At 34.4% G+C, this 23,168-nt stretch overlaps 1 non-coding gene across 1 annotated transcript; it reads left to right on the forward strand.

Annotated features, from left to right (window-relative positions):
- The first annotated feature begins 11,757 nt into the window (after window positions 1-11,757).
- Window positions 11,758-11,831, forward strand: TRNAI-AAU (transfer RNA isoleucine (anticodon AAU)). Its single transcript has one exon. It is a non-coding gene; the product is annotated as a tRNA-Ile (tRNA).
- The last annotated feature ends 11,337 nt before the right edge of the window (window positions 11,832-23,168 follow it).

A 23,168-nucleotide genomic window follows, 5' to 3' on the forward strand; every position in this document is an offset into this window, starting at 1 on the left:
ATATTGTAAAAGGGAATCATTGGAATGTTTGTTATTTTAGTTGCCTTAATCTTTTGTATATATGATCTATGAGAAATGAATGCATTGGAGTACTTTGATTCTTTCATTATGGAATATGGATGTATGTGTAGTTTTTGTATTAAGCATTTGATTTTCCTATTTAGATGAACAGTTGGATTAACTGTGGTGTTAACATAATTTGTGAGTTAATCTTTGTTGGTAACCCTTAGGAAATCATGTGTTAGTCTTCCACTATGTTATTAGACGTGCAATGGTTATAATTAGCGCACTTGTTCTTTTAAAAAAAATATTACGCCCTTTTAGTTGCCTAGTTGTATTGTTTTCCTTCAGGGTTCCTAGCGGGGCATTACACACACTCGCTTGTGTGCATCAGTTGTACATATTAGCAAATTTTCTCATCTACACTTCATCATTCCTATAGTTCATGTCTAACCACCAACTAGGAGAATATAGAAGAGGAAGATGACACTTTTACTAGTTGGGAGCTGATCAATGACAATGCCCGTGGAGAAGTGTGGGGTAAGTCTTATGATAAAGATCTATCTTTTGTTGGCATTGCATTAGCTGCCTATGTTTTATGGACTCTAACCTTTATTTTTAGTCAACATATTTTAGAGCTCAGTCCTATTACAGTAACATTTTTAGGATATTGAACTATTTTAATCATATAAGTATACAGTTTAATATAAATATTTATTTTAAAGAAATTTCATTTACTTGTGGATTTTTCAAATTAGTTGACCCTCCTCATATTTACTATCCTTCCTATGTGGTTGCCAACTCTACCACTTTCTCCTCTTTATGCACCACATTCTAGACTAATCTCACAATACTTACCTTTGACTTTAAGAGCTAGTATATTCCTTATAGTTGCTTTCCTCACATGGCCTACTACTCCTAATCAATCCTCTCAAAAACTCGTGTTGCTTGTCTTGTAGCTTGAAGGGGAAGCATCCGTATCTTTGAATGGCTAGCTCTTCTTTATACTCCCAAATTCAATATTTTCATTCCATCTATCATTTGTGCAACAAAATAAATTCAATTAATACTAGTCACTCCTCTTTGCAATTGTGCCAATCCTTAGAAGATAAAATTGTGTGCGTTGATAGAAATGACTACAAACCAACTCAAATTCACCATTTCCAAGAAAATATTCTCCCTCATTAAATATGGGACATTTATATCTTGAGTACCAAGTACAAGAATCAATGCTAGATAAAGAAACACTCAATCAAAATCCTTCTCAAGTTTCATATGACCCTCTCATGTATGGCAAGAATTTTTCTATTATGGTAGTTAGGTGGATAACTCTCTAAACAAGTGGGAAAATTTAAAATTTGAAGTCATGACAATAGATGTATGATGTCCATAGACCAGACATGATACTCCTCCAACAAACTCCTATAGTAACAAAATTTTTGAGCTTCTATTCATATAAATTAAGTAAAATTCAAATAATAGTCATATAAATTATCAAGGTATTTTGTTGTTTTTTTAATAAGAGAAATGCAATATTGAAATAATCGTGGAGGTTTAATATAAGTGTGATGTGACTTCTAACATACAAGGATTAGCCATGATAATATAATACAAGGTGGAGAATGCAAGATGTCTTAAATCTAAAGGAATGGTTCAAGAAACATGATATGAAAAGTAAGGTGCATGTATACATCATGGGGATGGCATGATGCTCCCTTATGTAGTAAGATGATATAAAAATAAATTCATAATATGACAACAAGGTGACACTCAAAGTCAAAGTGGCTTCCGTTGAATATTAGAAAACATGCATAATGCAGAACCAATTGAATAGGATTGTCAATTGCTAATGAATCACACATACAAATCACTATGTATTGATGAACAAAAGAAATTTGACAGGTCAATGTACCTATACTCTATACATGATTCAGTGAGGATACACAACAAAAGGATTCTTAAACTACCAAATCTTGTACTATTGCATTAAGTATTGCAATAAAAACAAACATAAAACCAAACTTCGATAATGATACTGACCAACTTCCCCACTTGAACTCCTACTATTTAGAGGCCAATGAATAATGCTAACAACAAACCTATGGACTCAAACAAGGCTTTTCAATGGTCTCTTGAAGAGGTGCTAGATATTATGTACTTAATTGGTTGTAAACCACAAGATTTACCATTGTATGTAAATGTATGACTTGATAGTTACAATGGCCCACATTGGAACCAAGATGACCCAAAAAGTATACCTATAACACCCATATCTTTAGCTAATCATAGATATATATTGTTATCCAAGACATGAGAAATCACCATACATAAATTGCAAGGACTAATGTTCCCTAAAACAATAATTGATATAGATAAAACAGAAAGATAAGGCTTAACTTTTATAGCTATATATAGGGTTAAATGGATAAAGGGCCTTTGAATAAAACCACCATTCTCATTTGATCAATATTCAAGAATTAAAAATAATCCACACAATTATCAAGAAAAAGGAAGAGTCCTAACTATAGTGGCTCTCATTATAATATGTAAAGGTATGTAATTTTAAATTTAACCTCCTGTAGAGAAACTTTCAATTTATTCTTTTCATTACTGTCTTCATTGTCTAGATTCTTTATGAAAATAATACTACTATATTAACAATTTCTTGTTGTACAAGTTGCTGCTTGATATTCATATTTACCAAGTCAACTACTTCTCACATGTTTTCGATGCTATAATCTCACACCTATAATCCCTTTTCTTTGTTCACAAACTTTTATTTTTATCCATTTTGTACTTTTCATACATAAGACCACCAATGCATTCATGATAAAATTTCACTAACTTCTTGTTTCAATGTGTAGGAGTGCAACAAAAGAATAACCCAAAATATTTTTCTAGCCTCATTTTGTAAGCATGGTGAATCATCAACTTCAAAATACTAAAAAATTAAGTTTTAAAAAAATTCCTTCATTTCAATATATCCAAATATGTAATACATATATTTTTTTAAATGTTGCAAACAAGATTGTAAGTAAATATTTAGACAATAAAAATATACTTCCTTAACATATTTATTTACTTTTATCTCTCTATCAGCATAAGCATCGTACCCCTCCTGGTGCAATTGCTAGTATATATAAATAGGAAGTGGCTATCCAACCCCTAGAATGCACCCAACATCCATTATAATGTATTTATTATGTCACTAAATTTCCCTTCTCCAAATCAATCAAGGCTGATACTATATTTTATTTGAATTAGTGGATGGAAAAGCCTAAAGAACAATTTTCTCACTCCCTTCTTACATTGCATATTCATTTGTCCCTAACTAATAGTTAATTAAAATAATTTATTTGTTTCATGTATTTAAGTGTTACAAACACATCAAATTAAATGCTTCTAGTTTTTATTGATAGATTTTTTTGCATCCTTATGTGAGTTTTATATGCCTTTTACATAATTATTAAATAAATGTAAACATAACAAATATTGTAATTAATTTAGGTTAATTACAAATAATTATTAATCATGAAACACTCCAAGGTATTAGAAAACAATATCTATATAGATTGGATAAAATGAGGTTAAAATTTAAGTATTTAAAGCATGGGCAAAATAAAAAGGTCCTTCTTGATACAATCATAAATATTGGAAAAATCATGTTTTAGTAAAATGACATACTATTGAGAATAACAAATCCATTCTATATTTTTTTATCATTTTATTCAAATTTGAAAAATAAATAAAAAGATTGTTTTACACCATTTGATACACATTCAACAAAAAAAAAGGATTTTATAATTATTTTCGTGAAAATCACATGATTTACACACTCAATGATGTAGTTGAAGATGCATCCATTAGAAAATCATGAAAAAAATATGTAAAAAATACTTGTAATTAGTAGCAATTATTCTTAGCTAACTTTTTTCTAGTTGTTTTCTAAAAATACTTTAAAATTTTAGTGAAAAAAATAGGAATATTTTGTGTGCACTCAATGTTTGGTCCTCTTAATCTTAACTATTTATTAAACACCAAGAAATTTAGAAAATTACACTCAAACTAGTATAGTTGTTGTTGTTATTATCACATCTCCAAATTTTGAGTTTAAGCATCTTGAATTAGATATCCATGACCATATTTTGTCTCGCATTTCCATGCACTTACTCTTAATGAACATTTATACATAAAAGTATGTTGGATTTCATAAAAAGTAATGTATCCAACTAGATATATTTATGTGTTTGTTTTTTCCCTAGCATATACACTCTATAAGAACTTGCAAAATCGAGCAAATGTGTGCAATAAGAATATTTTTTCTCACAAAGTCAAATAAACATAAATTGCAGGCTTTATTTAATTATCTTGGAAAATGAATAAATAGGAGAAAGGTTGGAAACTTTACTTGTACTAAAAGGTGTTATTGAAATATGGTATGACATAATAGTTATTTCGATGCCATGTAATCAAGATCTATTAAGACATAATGATAACTATATTTGTAGCATAAATCAATACATTAAATATCAACAAATGAATGTTTGTGATCATATTTGTGTTTCCTCTTCTTATTGACTAGGATAGGTGAAATGAATTAGAGTAGAGAAAAATACTATATGATAAATAAATGTAAGCACATGAATATATAAAGTAAGTAGCCTCAATAGTATCACAAGAAAAAAATGTAAGTAAAACACAAATCATAATCATGTAAATCATATATACTAAAGATATCATCAAGGCATCTTGTTGCCCCTAATAGTATAAATCATAAGGTTGAAATGGGTCTAGAGGCATAATATAAGTATGCTATGAGGAAAGAATAGTGTCACTTATAGTACAAGATAAATAATGAAAACACACATAATAGGATAAGAGAAGTTGTGATATCTTTGATGTTGTAAAATATCTCAAAGAACATAAATAAACATGTAAGTCCAAAATAGTATGTGAGAGGTATATTGATTCTAACGTACAAGGACAAACATTATAACATGATAGAGAATGGAGAAAGCATGAGAACCCAAATCTAAAAGCATGGATTAAGAAGCATGATATGAAAAAAAGGGTGCATATGCATCAAGGGGATACCATTATACTCTTTTATGGAATACTATAATATGGCACTAAATGTATGATATGACAATAAATGCACAATATGACAACATAAGGTGTATGCAATGATCAAAGGTACTTGGAACCAATATAGGCATGAGATAATACCATTATAATGCACATAGGTGTTAATGTAGTATAAGCATCATAGAAAAATTTGTAGTTGTATTATAGTTTAGATTAACTAAATCATTTGGAAAAATCATTTCACCAAAAAAAGTTGTGTAATACCTTTACAAGTTTGGTATGTTAAGATGTATAAGTGCATTGAATTCCCCTTATACCTTTGTGAAATTCTAACCCTAATTTTGACTCTAATTCTAAGTATAACCTTTCAATTCTAATCTTAACTATGACCTTAAAAGTATGTGTAATTCTAACAAATGAATATAAATAAAAATAATAATCTATTGTTTTCTCTATAATAATAAAAAATTATATATAAAATTATATATTGTAACCGTCTCCCCGCCTGCAAATGGAGTCAACCCTAACGCGTGATTTTCTAAGGCTCCTAGCAAAGAAAGATCCAATGAGGAAGGTAAGTGCCCTAGCACTATCTCAGGTTCCTTCTGCATTTCGCCCAATTTGGAAATGTTGAATGAAATTGCCTCAGAAAAGTCTAGGTTAAGTAATACGGCCATTTTCTTTGCATGTGTTGATGTCGAGAAATGCCCACCTAGGAAATTTTTAGACGAATGGTTTCATAACCTCTGGAATTTAAAATTAGGGTTTAAAATATCATTTTGTAGACAAATTCAAAAGGGTCTCTACCTTATTTTCTTTAATTCTCACGAGGCTCAAAGGGAGGCTCTAAAGCGTCAATACTGGATAGTTGGAAATACTTCCTTCCATACCCTAGCTTACTCTCCAGAGGTAGTCTGTGATGAGGTTCTCGCACTATCCTCCCCTAGTTGGGTCATCCTCAAGGATGTCCCCCCCTTCCTTTGGCATTTTCTTCCACAGTTAATGGAACCTTTTGGAAAAACAATCCGTATTGATGAAACGACCCGCCTTGTCCCTAACCTAGATGCCAAAATGCTTGTATCGATTAAGCCAAGGATTGATATCTCACCATCTTTAACCCTAAACGTCAATGAAGAAACCTTTGTCTTCCCTATTGAAATGCTTGGAGGTTTAAATGCATGCTTTCTCTATAAAAAAGAAGGGCATTTCAGAAAAATTGCTCAATCATTAATCGTAGAAATCATAAACCTAATAGTAACTCAACTGATGCCTCCACGAACCCTAGAACCAAGATTTCTCAACACTCATCCACTCCACTCCTTGTTAATGAAGAAGCCGCTATTCCCATCACCAATTCTTCAGATTTAAAACCCATGCACATTGATCACTTGCCCCTTATCTCTGATCACCTCAGTCCGGCCTCTGACCTGTCAATTGGTCCTCCAGAATCACCCTCTGACTGTTTTCAGTTGGTCACTTCTAGAAAGCGTAGGAGGAAAATTAGCAACTTGAATGCCCCAAATTAAAGCCATCCTACTATCCCAACTTTCAACCAAGTAACGGGCATTTGCGATTATCCCCTCCCTACAAATAATAGCTCACCCACTCCCGCTCGAACCCCGACAAACTTTGTGGTAAAAAAAATGGTTAAGAAACTTGAGAACCCTAGCCAAAGTGCTGATGCTGCTAGCACCAGTGATAACCCTGCAAGTGTGATGATCAAATCTGAAAGCCCCAAGAATTTGGACTCCTCATCACCTGTAGGGCTTACCCCTAAAGTTAACATCACCAACCCTTTGACAACCTCTATGCTCAAAGAGTTAGAAGATAATCATGTTATTGAAGTAATCTACGCCAATAAGGGTCTTGAAAAAATTAGGTCTAGCACAGTGCTCCTTGGCTTTCCAGACTCCTAGATGTCTAGGTCCAACATAGGAGGAATTGCAGCTACTAGGAATGAACCATGTGAAGTTAGTGAAGATGAGGACCACCTTATAAAAGGATCCTCCTTGACTGAAAAAAAAGGTAGGCCTATGGGCTCCAAGAATAAAAAGAAGGCTGGAGATCCTTGCGGTCTCCCTAGTTGAACCTCTTAACCCTCCTCTCTAATGAAATACATCTCTTGGAATATTAGAGGCCTTGAGTTGCCTGATAGGAAGTTTGTCATCAAAATCTCTCTGAGCCACCCCAAGAACATAGATTTCTTGATGCTGCAAGAACTTAAATCCGTGGGTTTCCATCTTGACAGCTCACTTGACTTTATCTGGAGAGATGTAATCAAAATTTGCACCAACCACCTGAAAGGAAAGGGAGGAGTTGGCCTTCTTATCTCCCCTAAGTGGGAAAGCAAAATTAGGGAAAAAGGGATCTCCCCTTGCAACAGAGAAGCCTGGGCTACCCTAGATATTAGGGGCTCTAGCTTTGGCATTTTCTCTATCTACGCACCTAATGACTACAAGGAAAGAGTTTCCCTTTGGATCTGGTTGACTTCCCTCCCAAGTATCCCCTGGATAGTGGCTGGTGACTTCAATATGACTGAGCATCAAGATGACAAGGTTGGGGGACTTCCTTTTGAATGGAAAAATGCAGAAAAACCTCACTTGGACAAACTTAAACAAAAACTCTAGTTATTTGACCCCCTCAAGGGCACTAAAACTACTGCTTCTAACCTATGGTACACTTGGTGCAACTTTCAATAAGGCTTCAATCGTATTTACTCCAGACTGGACAAATTTTATGTTAACAACGACTTCTTCTCCTTCTCCCCTAACCACTTGGGGAGTGTGGTTGTTGTCTTGCCAGTTACCCTTTCTGACCATTTCCCTATCCTTGCAGTCATTAACACTAGAAATGCTATCCCCATCAGCAGCCCCTGTAGCAAGAAATTTATTCTCAACACCTCCCTCCTCAAAGACCAAGATGTTCTAGGTGCCCTTAAGGTGGTCAGGATCTTCAACCTTCAGCCTCAACCTCCCCAATCCTGCACTCTTAGGTGGACAAGGAATGTCTCATCGTGGCAGAAAGTACTCCAAACCATTGGCCAAAAGAAAGCCAAGGACTCTAGAGCCATAGAAAAAACTCTCACCCATCGCCTCCATGCCCTAGAGCAGGATATTTAGACTAACCCCTCCTCCCCCACCCTGGCCAAGCATGTCTCTAAAGCTAGAGACATCCTCAGAAACCACCAGTAGGTCAAAATCAGGGGAGCCTTCATTAGAGCTCGCAACCATTGGCTCCAATTTGGAGATAAAGGCTCCAAAATCTTCTTTAACCTCCTTAAGAAGAAACAAAATAGAGAAAAAATTGATAGAATAACTACATAGACAACAAGGAACTCCTGGATCTCATTGATATCAAAGAGGCTTTCAAAATGTTCTATAGAACTCTCTTTACCTCAAAAGATAATGAGGCCTCGAAAGAGGCTCGACACAAATGTAGTACCATCATCCCTAAAAGGATCTCTGAAGATGATGCTCTCCTCCTCAAAGCCAGGATCTCTATACAAGAAATTGTCGATGCCATTAAAGCCCTCAAGGATAATAAGGCCCCAGGCCCCGATGGTCTCCCTACAGAGTTCTACAAAGCCAATCTTGAATGGATCACGCATGACCTCTATGACATATACAATGAAGCTCTTGACAATGGCACTCTGGGAGAATTCATAAATAAAGGTATTGTTCAACTCGTCCCTAAAGAAGGGGACAAAGTGCTCATTAAGAACTGGAGGCCAATCACCCTCCTCAATGTCTCCTATAGAATCCTTTCCAAAGCCTTAGCTACCCGCCTTGAAAAGATTCTTCCAAAATTCATTTGCTCTACCCAAACTGGATTCATTGAAGGTAGGTACATATTGGAAAACCTTGTCACTAGCTGGGAATCCATGGAATGGGCTAGAACCTCTAACCAAGATGCTTCCATGTTCCTTGTGGACTTTGAAAAAGCCTATGACAGAGTCAAGTGGGAGTTCATCCTCATGATGCTCCGAGCTTTTGGCTTCCCTAACGAGTTTTGTGACTATGTCCGAATTCTCTTCAAAGATGCTTCCACCATGATTGAAGTTAATGGAACCCTATCCCAGCCTATTCCTCTCTCTAGATCCATAAGGCAGGGTTGCCCTCTTGCCCCTGCTCTATTTGTTATTGCCTCAGATGCCCTCTTTTATCTCCTTAGAGATGATACTCTATCTCCTAGAGTCCATGGCATTGTGCTGTCGGATGACTCTGAATTGCTAAATATCCAATTTGCTAATGATACCTCTCTTTTCCTGGAGCTCTCTAGGCAAAACATTGATTCCCTCAACCTAAAAATTGACACCTTTAGTAAAGCCTCTGGAGCCAGGATCTCTAGCTCTAAATCTATTTTACTTGGTTGGAAGGATGAACCTCTAGACTGGCTACAGCAAGATGGGTACTCATGGGGAGGACCCAACATGATTGTCAAGTATCTTAGTATCCCCTTCTCTATTTCCCCCTCTCTTCAGGACATGTGGACCTGGATTAAGGGGAAAATTGATAAGAAGCTCAACAAGTAGGATAATAGGATCCTCTCCCTAGTAGGTAGGGTTCAAGTATGTCAAAAAATCCTCTCCTCATACAGTATCTACTACTCTTCGGTTTGGATGTTCAACAATTATCAAATTTATGAAATTCAAAAGGCTATCAAACGCTTTCTCTAGTCTGTTGGTAAGGGCAAAAGAAAGGCCCATGCGGTAAAATGGGCCCGGTGCCACTTAGACAAAAAAATTGGAGGTTTGGGCCTTAAGGATCTTAAGCTGCAAGGAATCTCCCTTGCCACCAAATGGATATTTCATGCACTAGATGGGCAAGAACCTTGGAAGATTCTTATTAGAAACAACATTCAAAATGGATTCCCCAAGGCTGCCAAGTCATGGAAAGTCCTCCCACTCAGTGATCTACTTGTTGGAAGTTTCTCGGTGTCTGTCCAAGGCACCTGGGTGTTTAAGTCCATCTAGAAAGCCTGGGAGCATGTGCGTAGACTTATCTGCAACTCTAGCATTGACTATGACAACACTATACATGGTGAAAGGTCGATATGGTGGAACCTCCACCACAACTCTAAGCCACTGGCCTTAACCCAAGGCTGTTTTGCTAGATTCTGGCATAACAAGGGGATCAAGTATCTTATGGATATCCTCAAAAATGACAACCTCATCACCTAGGAGGAACTTAGTAGTAAATTTAATCTCCCTGCTTCGCATAAGCAGACCTACAATATGATTAGGAATGCATGTAACAGCCTCAATCTTCTTAAGAACACTCATGTTGACACCCACAGGTACCTCTCATTCCTTTGGAAGGATGGCTCCCCACTCCAAAAAATTAAATCCAAAGTTATCTACAACCTGCTTAACCAGGACACCTCTGTGATCGACCATGTCAACACCCTATGGAATGTCCACCACAGCCCTACCGCTTGGTATAAAACCTTTGAGAACCTTTGGAAATCTCCCATCCCCCCTAAGATCAAGTGTTTTAGATGGCAACTCTTACTGGATAGATTGCCTATTAGGAATAATCTAGCTGCATATGATCTCTGTTCTATCTACAATAAACCTGAGTCCACTCGGCACATCTTCCTTGACTGCCCTTTTGCTAGGGAGATCTGGTTAATGTTTGGAATATCCATTACTAAGCATGTCTTCACTTATGATATAGTTACTGGTTTCGTCCATAATCTTAAAAAGGATGCTAACTTAATTTGGTAAATTTTGTCTTCTTTTATCCTTTGGTTTATTTGGAAACTCAAAAATGAGGAGAAGTTCCAAGGTAATGCTAGGGAACTTACTGGTTTTTTAAAAAAACTCACACATTATAAAATTGTTGTACAGGTTTGCTTCTTGATAAATGTTGAATGAAACAAACTCCTACGGTTCCTCAAAGAAGGCCAAGCCACCATGTTTATATACAAGATGCAAGATGGTTATGAATGGGCAAGGATCACAGAAAATCAAACTGCCTTCGAGAGTGCAGTTAAGATACTGATTAAAGAACTCCAAGATACCAGAGCTTGCCCCTTCAACAGGGTTGACATGTGCATACAAATCATGGAAAGGAAGAAGGTGGTCTAGATGGAAGGACCACAGGGGTGGACCACATGGCTAGAAGACCAGGATGAAATCCTCCTCTAGTTCCTTATGGAAGCAAGCACAACTTTATTTTGGTGCTTTCTTTTAGTGCATTGTATATGAAACTCATCTAGTTCTTTTTGGTTTCACTGTTGAGGCCCTGCCTCCCCTGAACTCATCTGTATAAACATATTTTTTGGTCTCTCGATTTATAATATTAAAAAAAAAATTATATATTGTTAAAAGACTATATAAATTATATATAATTTTTTTATGTTTTATATTTTATATATAGCTTATCCAAGATGAACTATTGTTATCTAATTTTTAAATGAATTGCAACAGTTTTAACATAGAATTATAGCATACAGAATAATGTGCATATTGCCGTGTGCTGAGTTTGTGGATTTGATCGATGTCCACAGCAGCGTAAAATCTATTTACTATTTTTTCTTGTTTTAATTTTGTACATCAATTGCACTTCTTTCTGCAATAGCGAATTGGATTTTGAAAAGCAATTATCAATATCTTTGAAAATTATATTAAAGAATAGGTTTTTAACTGAACTAAAATGTACCGTACGACGAGGCCTATTAGCTCAGTTGGTTAGAGCGTCGTGCTAATAACGCGAAGGTCACAGGTTCGAGACCTGCATAGGCCAATTTAAGAAAGTTCGCAGGTTCTCATTTCCTGAGATCATTACCTACTAATTACGCCATTGACTCGGTGCCGCCAAAAAATGCTTTGTTGTACGCTTTTATAGTGCATAAGAGGTTGCACGACTATTAGCAAGGGTTGCTCCCTCAACTGGGATCATCTCTTTTTCTCAAGCTATTTCCTTGCTAGTTCTCACTCTAGTATGTTCGCCTTGTCTTATTGTTACTCCTCTTGGCTCTCTTTTTCTACTAGTCTCACTTCTCTATGACCTCCTTTTATTCTTATTCCAATGCACAAATTTCCCTTCTCTATCATCCTTGCATCTACCTTATTCACTTTTCAATTGTATATATCAACAATTTCTCTTATTTGTAACTTGTCCAATCACTTATCAAGGAGAATCTTGAAGAATAAGATGACACTCTTACTCGTTGGGAGTCAATTGATAATACTATCTTTAGAGATGTGTGGGAAAGTATGATAATCAAGATCCACTTTTTCTTGGCATTGTATTAATTGTCTAGTGCTATGTAGGGTTTGCCCTTTGTATTCATCTTTGTTTGCTACTTGATCCTATCAGATTTTATGAGTATGTCTTTTTGTTGCTAGTCTCGTTGCTTTCTATGACTTCCTTTCCTTCCGGATCGAACTTTAGAAAGGTGCCAATATATATAAATATATACATCATGTCCACTACTCTAATTGCTCCCACACAAGTCAAATGAAATGCTTGTTCAAACCCTAATTTTAGTCGAAAAAGTTGTCTTCTTAACTTTGGTATGTTTTCCTTGTCTTTACTCCTTTTGCTACTAGTCTTTTTGCTTCTCTATGACCTTTCATTCTTATTCCAACACACAATGTACCCTTATTTATCCCTCCTATGTCTCTCTTCTTCTCTTCTCTCTTTTTGTCACAGTCCCTAGTGCGCATCAACTATATAGATCAACAATTTCCCTCATCTATTCTATCGAACCACCTATGAAGGAGAATCTTGAAGAATAACATGACACTAATAATTGGTTGGGAGTCAATTGACGATACTATTCTTAGAGATGTGTGGCGAAAGCTTGATGTTGAGGATCCACTTTTAGTTGGGGTTGCATTAGGTATCTAGTGTTATGTGGTCTTTGCCCATTGTTTTTATTTATTTTTGTTTGGTAATTGATCCTATTAGACTTTATGAGTATGTCCTTTTGTTGCTAGTCTCATTCCTTCCCTATGGCTTCCTTTCCTTCCTATTCCAACTTCATAAAGGTGCCAAATATAAATATACACCATGTCCACTACTCTAATTGCTCCCACACAAGTCAAATGAAATGTCTGCTCGTGCCCTAATTTATGTAGTGACTAAAAGTTTTGAACAAGTAAAATAAGACATGAGTAATATGAAGTGAATGTAATGGATAATATCATATGAAAGAGAATTAAGTAAAAATCAAATCATCATTATGAAAATTATAAAGGTATTTTGTTGTATTCAATATGGAAAAACCAAAAGATTGAAATGGTCCTATAGATATAATATAAGTGTGGTATGGGGAAATATTTACATCGCTAATTTCACTCTTAATACATGATAAGAATACAAGTACACATATTATGATAAGAGGAGTTGTGATGTACTAGATGTTGTAAACTATCTCTAAGAACATAATCAAATATGTGAGTGTAAAATGATATGGGAGAGGTATGTTGCTTCTAATGTTCAAGGATAAGAAATGATAACACAATACAAGATGGGGAAAGCAAAATGTCCCCAATCGAAGGGGACAACTTGAAAAGAATGATATAAAAAAAGGTGCATGTATACATCATGGGGATGATATGGTGCTTCCTAATTAAATGAGATAATGTGACAATTAATGATATATTTTGTATACAATAATTATAGGTTAAAAAAAATTATAGACATGAGATAATATCATGGTAAGATACATAACTGTAAATTTGATATAAGCATCAAGTGAAAATTTGGAGTTGTGTTGCTATTTATAGACCAATTAAATCATTAGAGAAAATTATTTGATAAAAAAGTGATGTTGAGGAATATTTTTAGGAGTTTGATGTGCTAACATGTGTATGTTGGGAAAAAAAAGGTCTCAACCTTGCATTTACATGAGGTTACTATTTATAGTAAGTTTTCATTTCAGCACAAAATGGTGTGAAATTCTCCCCAAAGCTTCTAGGTTTCTAGATAAGCATTCCAATAAAGTTTCATCACAAGATCAGAGTTAGTTTTGAAGATATTTAAGTTTTTGTTTTGGAGGGGTCCAATGAAAGGTTTAAACTTAATTTTGAGGACTTTAGAGGCCTTGAAACACCCTAAAAAGTAGGCATAAATGACATATCCATTCATAAAGTGATAGAACACTTCGCAAGCTTTTTGATGCTTCAAACGGTTCGTCAATCAGACACACGGTTCACAAGTTATGGCCTCCGAAAGTTTATACTCCTGAAATAGGAAATATAATTTGTATTAGACACATAAATGAGCTGTAAAAGGGAGGGGCATGCATTCATGTGTGTTGTAACACATCATCAGGCATCTAGATTGGAGAGAGGGTCGGCTAAACTTTATTGGATGGTTTCAGCCCATGGTTTTATAATACCGTTTTATAGTTGCTTGTATTGTATTTCTTATATATGAGGTGTGTGAGATAGAGTTTGTGTGTAAGAGTCTTATGGCTATTGAATTACCTCTAAATTTCTAATTAGTGGTACTCCTATGAAGAGCTTGCTCTGCAAGTATATTGTAATCTATTTTTTGATTGCTAAATAATATATTGGATGACTTTTGGAGTGTGGGTTTTTTTCTCCCAAAACGGTTTTCCCTACGTAAATCACTGTATTGTGGTATGAATGTTATTTATGAGTATTTTTGTTAAGTTTCTATAACTGTTGTGACGATCTGTAAAAGTTTTTGCATTACCCTCCTCTTGAGGTTAGTGTAAGAAGTTGTTTTGCTACTCAACTTCCTTACATTGTAGGTATGCTTAAAAATTATAGTATACTATAATATTATATAATAATAGAAAATTATATTAAAAAATAATAATTTGAAAGGATTATATATGCTTATTTGTAAATTTTAATATTTTTTAAAAATTACATTATATAACAGCGAAACGCTTAGTAGAGTGTTTTAAGGTTTTGACTTTGGTACAGATCGGATTTTTGTGAAGGGTTAACGATGAACCAACAGTTGATATTGCATTGTAATTTGGTGTAATGATCTGTATATCGATCTGAGATGATCTCTTATGATTTGTATTGTAAATTCAAGATGTAATTAGGGTTTGGTGGCCGACCTAGTTGAGATGACTATTTAGGATGGCACAATTGATGTTTCTGGTGTCAGTGATTTGATTCGCCATGTGGGATTATATAATGTTTTGCATCTCGGTGAGGTTATGACCAACATGGGTCTTGTTACAACTTTAGTCAAGAGATGGCATTTTGAGACATGTTCATTTCATTTGGTGAGCGAGAAGGCTTTTGTGACTCTTGAGGACGTATGGAGGATACTCCACATTCCTATCCATGGAGAGAGAGTCGTATATGATCATCAAGTAGGGGCTACTATGAGCTTTTTGAGTTAGATGAAATTTTAAATGAGTTAGATATCAATTTTCCATTTTGTTAAATCTCATGGAAATATAAAAATGTCTATTTAATGAAAAAACTCACATCTATGAAAAATAGGTCAAACATTGTTGAAAAATCTCCTATTATTTAGTAGCTTTGTGTAAAAAGAAAAATTGGTGGAAAGAGTTATTGTTGAGGTAAGTAATTATCAATTATTCTTAGACAAATTCTCATCTCAATCAAAGTCAAATAAGATACCTATTTATGTTTTTTATGTATTGATATATGTAAAATTATCATGGACTATTTGATCATTGTATAATTTAGTAGATAAATCCTGCAAATGATAATATAGAAACATATTCAAAATATAAATTAAAATTGTAGATATTATTTGTTTAGGCAATTTATGGATTTCTCCATACCTTATAACATTGTATCTTTAGAATGATTATGTTAATTCAATTTTATATTGCTTTCAATTGATGGTCACTAGATTTATAGATAAATTATTAAAAATGTTAGAGTTAAATTTTCCATTGTGTTAATTTTTGTTACATATGAACATATTTACAATTTTTTTAAACTCCTAGCTCTGAGAAAAAATACCTTTATGTTTAAGTAGGTCAATTTCAACATTCTTTAAAAATCTCTTAGTATTCACTAACTTCCAGTAAAAAAGAATTTTGTGGAAAGTTTTATTAGCTAGGTAAATAATTATTAACTAATTTTAGACATATTCTCATCTCAATCTATTTAAAGTAAAATAAGATAACTATTTATAACTTTTATGTATGAATAAACCTTAAAAAAATAACTATGAAATTGAAAATAACTTGGAAGACAAATAAACCACTTGTAAGTCTTTTTCACGTGAAATAACAGCGTTGATATTAATATCAATTATGCCTTTATGGATATAGAAAACATCAAGAGAATGAAGGGCATCTCTGATATGCCAGATTAAGTGCATTGGCCAGCGGCAATGCAAAATCCGAGTGCCTGACCGCAATAATCATTTTGGTTTCCACAGCAATCAAATGTGCCTGTCCAGACAACCATTATCATCGCCTCACCTATTATTCACGCCCACATCGCCTCAAATGCCCACTCCCACTATTAATATCATCACTAACAACAGAACTACCTTTTCCTTCGCTATTTTGTGCTAATGCTCTGAAGAAAATATGAGAGGACATCTAATTTATGAGGGGACATCTAATTTATAAGGAGTATAATGCAGATAAATGTTGACAGATAAGCTCAAATTCACATAGTTTCTTAAAGAGATAACTATGAAATTGAAAATAACTTGGAAGACAAACAAACCATTAATAAGTCCTTTCACGTCAAATAGAAGCGTTGATATTAATAATTCATGGATATAGAAAACATCAAGAGAATGGAGGGTATCTCTCTGGCAGATTAAGTGCATTGCACAACATCGGTGCAAAATACAAGTCCCTCGCCGCAAGTATCACTTTCGCTTCCGCAGCAATCAAGTGCGCCTGGACAATCATTTTAATCGGCACACGTATTAGCTGTGCACACATTACCTAAATACCCACTCCCACTATTAATATCATCACTATGAAAAGAGCTCCCTTTGCCATTTTGTTAATCCTCTAAAGAAAATATGATAGAAAGCAGAGAGGGGACATCCAATTTACGAGGAGTAGAATCCAGATAACTGTTGACAGATAAGCCCAAAATATGATTTCTTGGCCACCTGTTTTCTTTGGTTATGCAGATGGAGGTTTTATTTTTTCCAATTACAATTACTGATATTTCCATCATTCATGTATTGAGATGGAGGTTTGCTAGTGTTCACATTCCCAGTTCCAGGTCCACGGCTACTCCATTTCTACGCCTCTATATTTAATGGTTTCTCCTTGGAATTTAGTTGTGATCTTCTAATAACGAATCTTCTTTATTCTTTTCATTAAAAACCGAATGCCACTGTAGACTAACAAATACATTTTATTCCTGAGTTTAATTGTAACTAGTTTTGATATGAAATGTTTCAGATTAAGCGAGGGGAATAAGGTATCTTGGCACAAGAAAGAAAATTACAGCTACCAATAATTGTACACATCTGATTTGATTCTTTCATTTAAGAAGCACACTCGCAAGTCATAAAAAATCATATAGTTTTTTAAAAGTTCCACTTGACACATCCGAACTAGCTGCAATAAATTTCACTATAGGGATAGAGCACAACTCGGTAGATTTTTCCTTATATCTTCAATGAGAGCATTCTATTATTCACGCACACATCGCCTGAAATGCCCACTCCCAGTATTAATACCATCACTAACAACAGAACTACCTTCGCCATTTTGTGCTAATCCTCTGAAGAAAATATGATACGAAAGTAGAGAAGAGACATCCAATTTATAAGGAGTATATATAATCCAGATAAATGTTGACAAATAAGCCAAAATCAGGATTCCTTGGCAGCCTGTTTTGAGTGGTTATGCAGACGGAGGATTCGTCCAATTACTTCTATTTTCAATATTCCCGTTTTGAGATGGCGGTTTGAAGTTGGAGCAATAAAAACTCATCATTTTCTACACTTTCCTCACTTATTTGCTTCTCTTTTGTATTGTATGGCTCTGTACAACATTGTACTAGTCTGAAATTTATTTTAATTGATGGAGGACTGACTTATCTTTCATTTGTCATTGGTTTGGTGTAATTTCATCAAGTTTCAAGAAAGTTATGGCCATTTTACTATAGGTAGTCCTAGAAGACTTTTTTTTTAAAAACATTTGCAGCTGCAGCAATTAGTATGGCATGTACGGTACTCATCATGGCCTAAGAATACTTGGAGTTGTTTGGAACTTGAATGTACTTTATTTTTCCTTTGGTCTCACTTAATTTTATTGTGTGTTTTGAATGCTATTAGCATTTTTCTAAAACTGGTCTGGAACCCTAGTTAGGGTAACCAGTGGCCTTTAAAAATGTATAAATCCTCATTCCACTAGTAGAAAATGCTAAAAAATTTGTGGAATGGTAGATTTTTGTATTTTCTTTCATAATCCACGCTTGCAGGTGTGTAAGGTTTGGTTTGCACGTGTTCATAATTTACTGTGAGTCTGATATCCTCATGTATCAGGTCTAAAGGAGGATTGAAAACCAAAGTTGTGAAGGTTGGTGAAAAAATTGGACCCCACAAGCTTGCGCAGTGTTGGGAAAGGTTGTGTAAGGTTCATATTGAGTCAATACTACCAAAATTGGATGCAAACAACAAACTTTTGGGCTAAATTTTATGACTGTCCTATTGGGATAGAACTGATAGTCTTAGTAAACCCGTGAGTAGTCATGATTCTTCTTGTTTAGAGTCACTTGGAAACCTCCCTATGGTGTTTGGTGATAAATTAGGAATGCTCCTAGACCTGCATTGGGCTAGAGAAAGTCAATCTTTAATGTTGTCATATTGTTCAAGGGTTGAAACCCCATATTTGCCAACTAAAACACTGTAGTTCTAAAGGATTTGGAAATTGGTATTGTAAGACAACAAAGGAGAATGTCACATAGTTCCACAAGATATAGCACAAGTCCTTGTTAAGATTTCCCTCTATCCAAACTTCATGAGTAAAGTTCCAAGTCTTTTAGTGGCTCATGGTGGAGACTAGTAGATATGCCCAAAATGAGTTGTTTTGAATGTTGTGTTGTAGAAGCCTTATAGGTTGAGATTGTTATTTGAGTCTAACCCCTACCTCTGCATCAAAGATGGGTCTCAAAAACTAGGACATGTTAAGTAACAATGAACAATGCAAATGCAATCTCTTGCAAACAAGGAAATGGAGAAACCAATTAGAAAAAACACCCACCAAAATTGAGATGAAAACACAAAATAACTTTCAAAGAGAAATGAGAAGGACAAAAACCCATGTGAGGAAAAAGTCTCCCCCATAAGAAGAAAGAAGAGAAACCAAGTAGCCCCCGCCCCCCTTAATGTAGAATGTGTACCAAAGGTAGATGCTCTAAATTGGAAGCTTCTTAATGAGCATCGATCAATATTCCTCCCCTTAGGAAGAAACAAAACCAAAGATGTATGTATGAAGTCTCCCCAATCATAAAAGTAAGATGTAGAAAGGAAAATCAAGATTTATGGAGTCTCTGAAATTTTCTCAAGTGTCCCCATGTCGATATTGAAAGTTTTCCCTTCCAAATTAGGTATACTAGGCCACAATCTTGAAAAGGATAATCCAATATCTAGTGAAGATGAATAATGAACATGATCCAAGGGCTCGGGTGACTCCTCTAAACATAAAGAGGCCTCCACAAAATGTTGTACACAAGTATCCACAATCAAATTAAACTCAAAATAATCATCATGTACATAATTAACAAGAGGGTAAGAGTGATCCCTTGAAAAAACTAAAGAAGGATCATCTTCATCAAAGAGAGAATGAATATCATCAATGATGCCTCCCAAATCTATGACGTAGGACTCCACAAATAAACCTACAATATCCATCAAGAAATCTTCCTAAGGAATTATAGCTGGACGACAATGTATATCTCACTAAAGTAAATCACAAGAAGATAAATTTGGTAGCAATATAGGAATAATCAAGAGAAATAGTAGATGATATATCAATAGGAGGAGATGGAATGAAAATTTGAAGAATTGCGTCAGATGTGAGAACACCTAATTTCAAGTTGTTGAACACTACCAGATTGTTGAGAGTTGGGGAAGGGGTGAATCAACATATACTAAATCTTGATCAATTTAACTTCTTACTTTATCATTTACATTCCCAATCATGAGCATTTAAATAGATAATTTAAATCAGAAAATCAAACACACATGAACAATGATATTTTGCATGGTAAACCCAAACTAGGAAAAAACCATAGTAAGAAGCAAAATCACAATATATATATATATATAACTAATTATAGAGTTTAGGCCAAAGGCCAAGGAGCTCACTACTCTAAAAGTTGACTTGTAGGATAAGGTACACAACCTTAAGGCAAGATAAAGTAATTAATTTCACACATTGAAGATCACTTCTCAAGGAAAGATACAATTGTTCTAATATAACAATGTCAACAAAGTTGAACTATAGAATAGAGGCATCTACTAGAATAGCTCATGACTTAGTACAATCTTAAATAGTCTTCATCTCTATTTTGCTATACTTTTGAACCTCTAATCTTTATCTAAATGATTTTTATACCCACACTCATCTCATTCTTTATCAATACTATGTTTCTATCCATTAAATATCAATCACAACATCAACAACATCTACTAGGTTGCCTAACAAGATGTAACATGTATATGCAAAACCATTGACCCAAAAATAGTCTCTAAGGAAAATGAAGCATTTCAAGAGTTGCAACATGTAGGAAAACATTATAAATACTCCCAAAATAGCTCCTATATAACCACATGCTACCACATGGACCAAAAAACCATGAGTCGATCCCAAAAGATGAAAATGTTAACTCATGCCAATATACAAAGCTCAAACTTCAATCTGAATCACCAAAAATATTTGCGAATGACCAAAGAGCTAACATAAAACATAAGGGAACCTTAATCAACCAATGACAATACTTAATCAATTGCAAGTCAAGGAATGTAACACATTCCTCCGCACCATTACCCTGTAACTAAATTTGTCGCCCCTCTAACATAATTAACTCTAATTGTAGATCAATTTGAATACTAGAAACATAAAATGAGATAAGATATTTTATCTCCAACACCATTCTCCAATGGTATAATCATATGTCATAGTTCCACCACAAACTATATTACCTAGCCTTCTATACTACCTTACTATTATTGCACAAACTAAAATGTCTTCAACTGTACAACATATGAATATCTGAAATATAAAGAATATAAACTCACAACTAGCATATATCAACTGTATAAACATTAGATACACATTTTCCACATATAAGATCAAACTGTATGATAAATTGTTCATTGAAATAGTTAGACATGACTGAAACATCATACTGGTATATCAAGAATACCAATAGAGTTCTAAGAACATCAAAAGACAAATTTTTATTCTATTTAGAAATTGTTCAAGTGAGTTCCATATATCCGCAAGCAACCAAAAATCACTGAGCTATATTAGGCAACAAAAGTTATACACCCAGACCAACAAGATAACATCACCAAATTGCAAGATGTATCACCATAGCTTTGGATCTTTCACTAGACATCATATAATGTATGAAGATATAGTTAAAATTCACCTTTCACCATTTTGTAGCACTGCATTGTATTAGACCAGATCCTTGAATCAACCAAGACATATTCCAATCAACAAGTTTGACATTAATGAAAACAAAGACTTATATGTACAACAATATCCCCCTTTTCATTAATGGTAACACTTGTGTAGAACAAAATACTTATTTCTCAAAACACTTTTCCACCTTTGACATCAAGGAAAAAGGGTAACTCTTATCCCCTTACTATCTATTTATATACATCTATAAGATCCTCCTATCAACAATAGTTCCAAAAATGAAATCCTAAAAACAAGTAGTCGACATATTGCCCTAATATATCTTCATTCATTCACTATATTAGCTACTAAAAATAGATCATCCGAAAAATTGTCAGCATGACTTAAGAATATCTAGTAGGCCAGATGTTCTTTTACTATCTACCAAAAATTCACAAGGGAAGAATCCCATTAACATATTGTATATATGAGGATTTGACTTTGACATTCACACGAACATTATAACCACTAGACTAATTTTGCTAAGATTCCCTTTAACTCTTGAAAATCTAGTAGGGTTCCACAAGGTATCCAAACCACCAAAGGCATCTTCAACATCACTAACAAATAAATCTGTAGTATATCATTAATTTTTAACAATATTTTAAAAAACTAATTCTTTCATTTTGATTTCTTGGATAAGTAAAACATCCACTTTTTGTTCCATGAGGGTACATCTCAAAGCATACTGTTTAACATGGTTATTTAGCTCTCTGATATTCCAAGAGTTAATCTTCATAAGACAAAAATGATATAAACTCTAAACTTAGCACCACCTAGTACTAACAATAGAGCCTCACCAAAAAGGGGAGGTATTATCATTGATATACTTCTTCTTTTTTTACTTAGAGAGTCTATCCAATATTTTTGGCCTCCCACCAATGACTTCTTTTGCTACATTTCTATTTCTTGATTCTCTTCGAGAAAGGCATCTTGATTACCCTCTCCTCCAACATCTTCCTTCTTTTTCCTTTTAGAATTCCCACCAACCTGAGTCTATTGAACCTCAGAGGTGCCTCAGAGTTGTCTTCCTCAAGGCATTTTTTAATTTTCAACTAAGATGGAGTAGAAGAAAACCCAAGTGACACTATATTGTCCTTAATATATTTGAACCCTATATCAATCCTTTGTTGGTTTTCAAGAAAAAATTGTCTATCAATATTCATTGAGGAGATATGTGTCTTTGGAAGACCACTATGAGTCACATTTGGATTCACATTTTCCTTATTTCCTTCTAATTTTGTGGATTAAACAACTTCATTTTGATAAGGTGAGTTAACCCTTTTCTCTTATTGAGACACTCTCTCATTATTTCCTTATAAAGATTAGATTTGAACATCCCTCTTTAGATTAGATGCATCAATTGTTCCTTAAGCATTATCTACTTCTAAATCTTGACCTTATTTCTTTTTGACATGCATTTTCTGGACACTTCAATCCTTATAAAGAGTTTCAAACCTCTAGGTGCACAACAACCTCCTTTTCTTTTG

Source organism: Cryptomeria japonica, chromosome 8 (genome assembly GCF_030272615.1).
Source record: "Cryptomeria japonica chromosome 8, Sugi_1.0, whole genome shotgun sequence".
Lineage (NCBI taxonomy): Eukaryota > Viridiplantae > Streptophyta > Pinopsida > Cupressales > Cupressaceae > Cryptomeria > Cryptomeria japonica.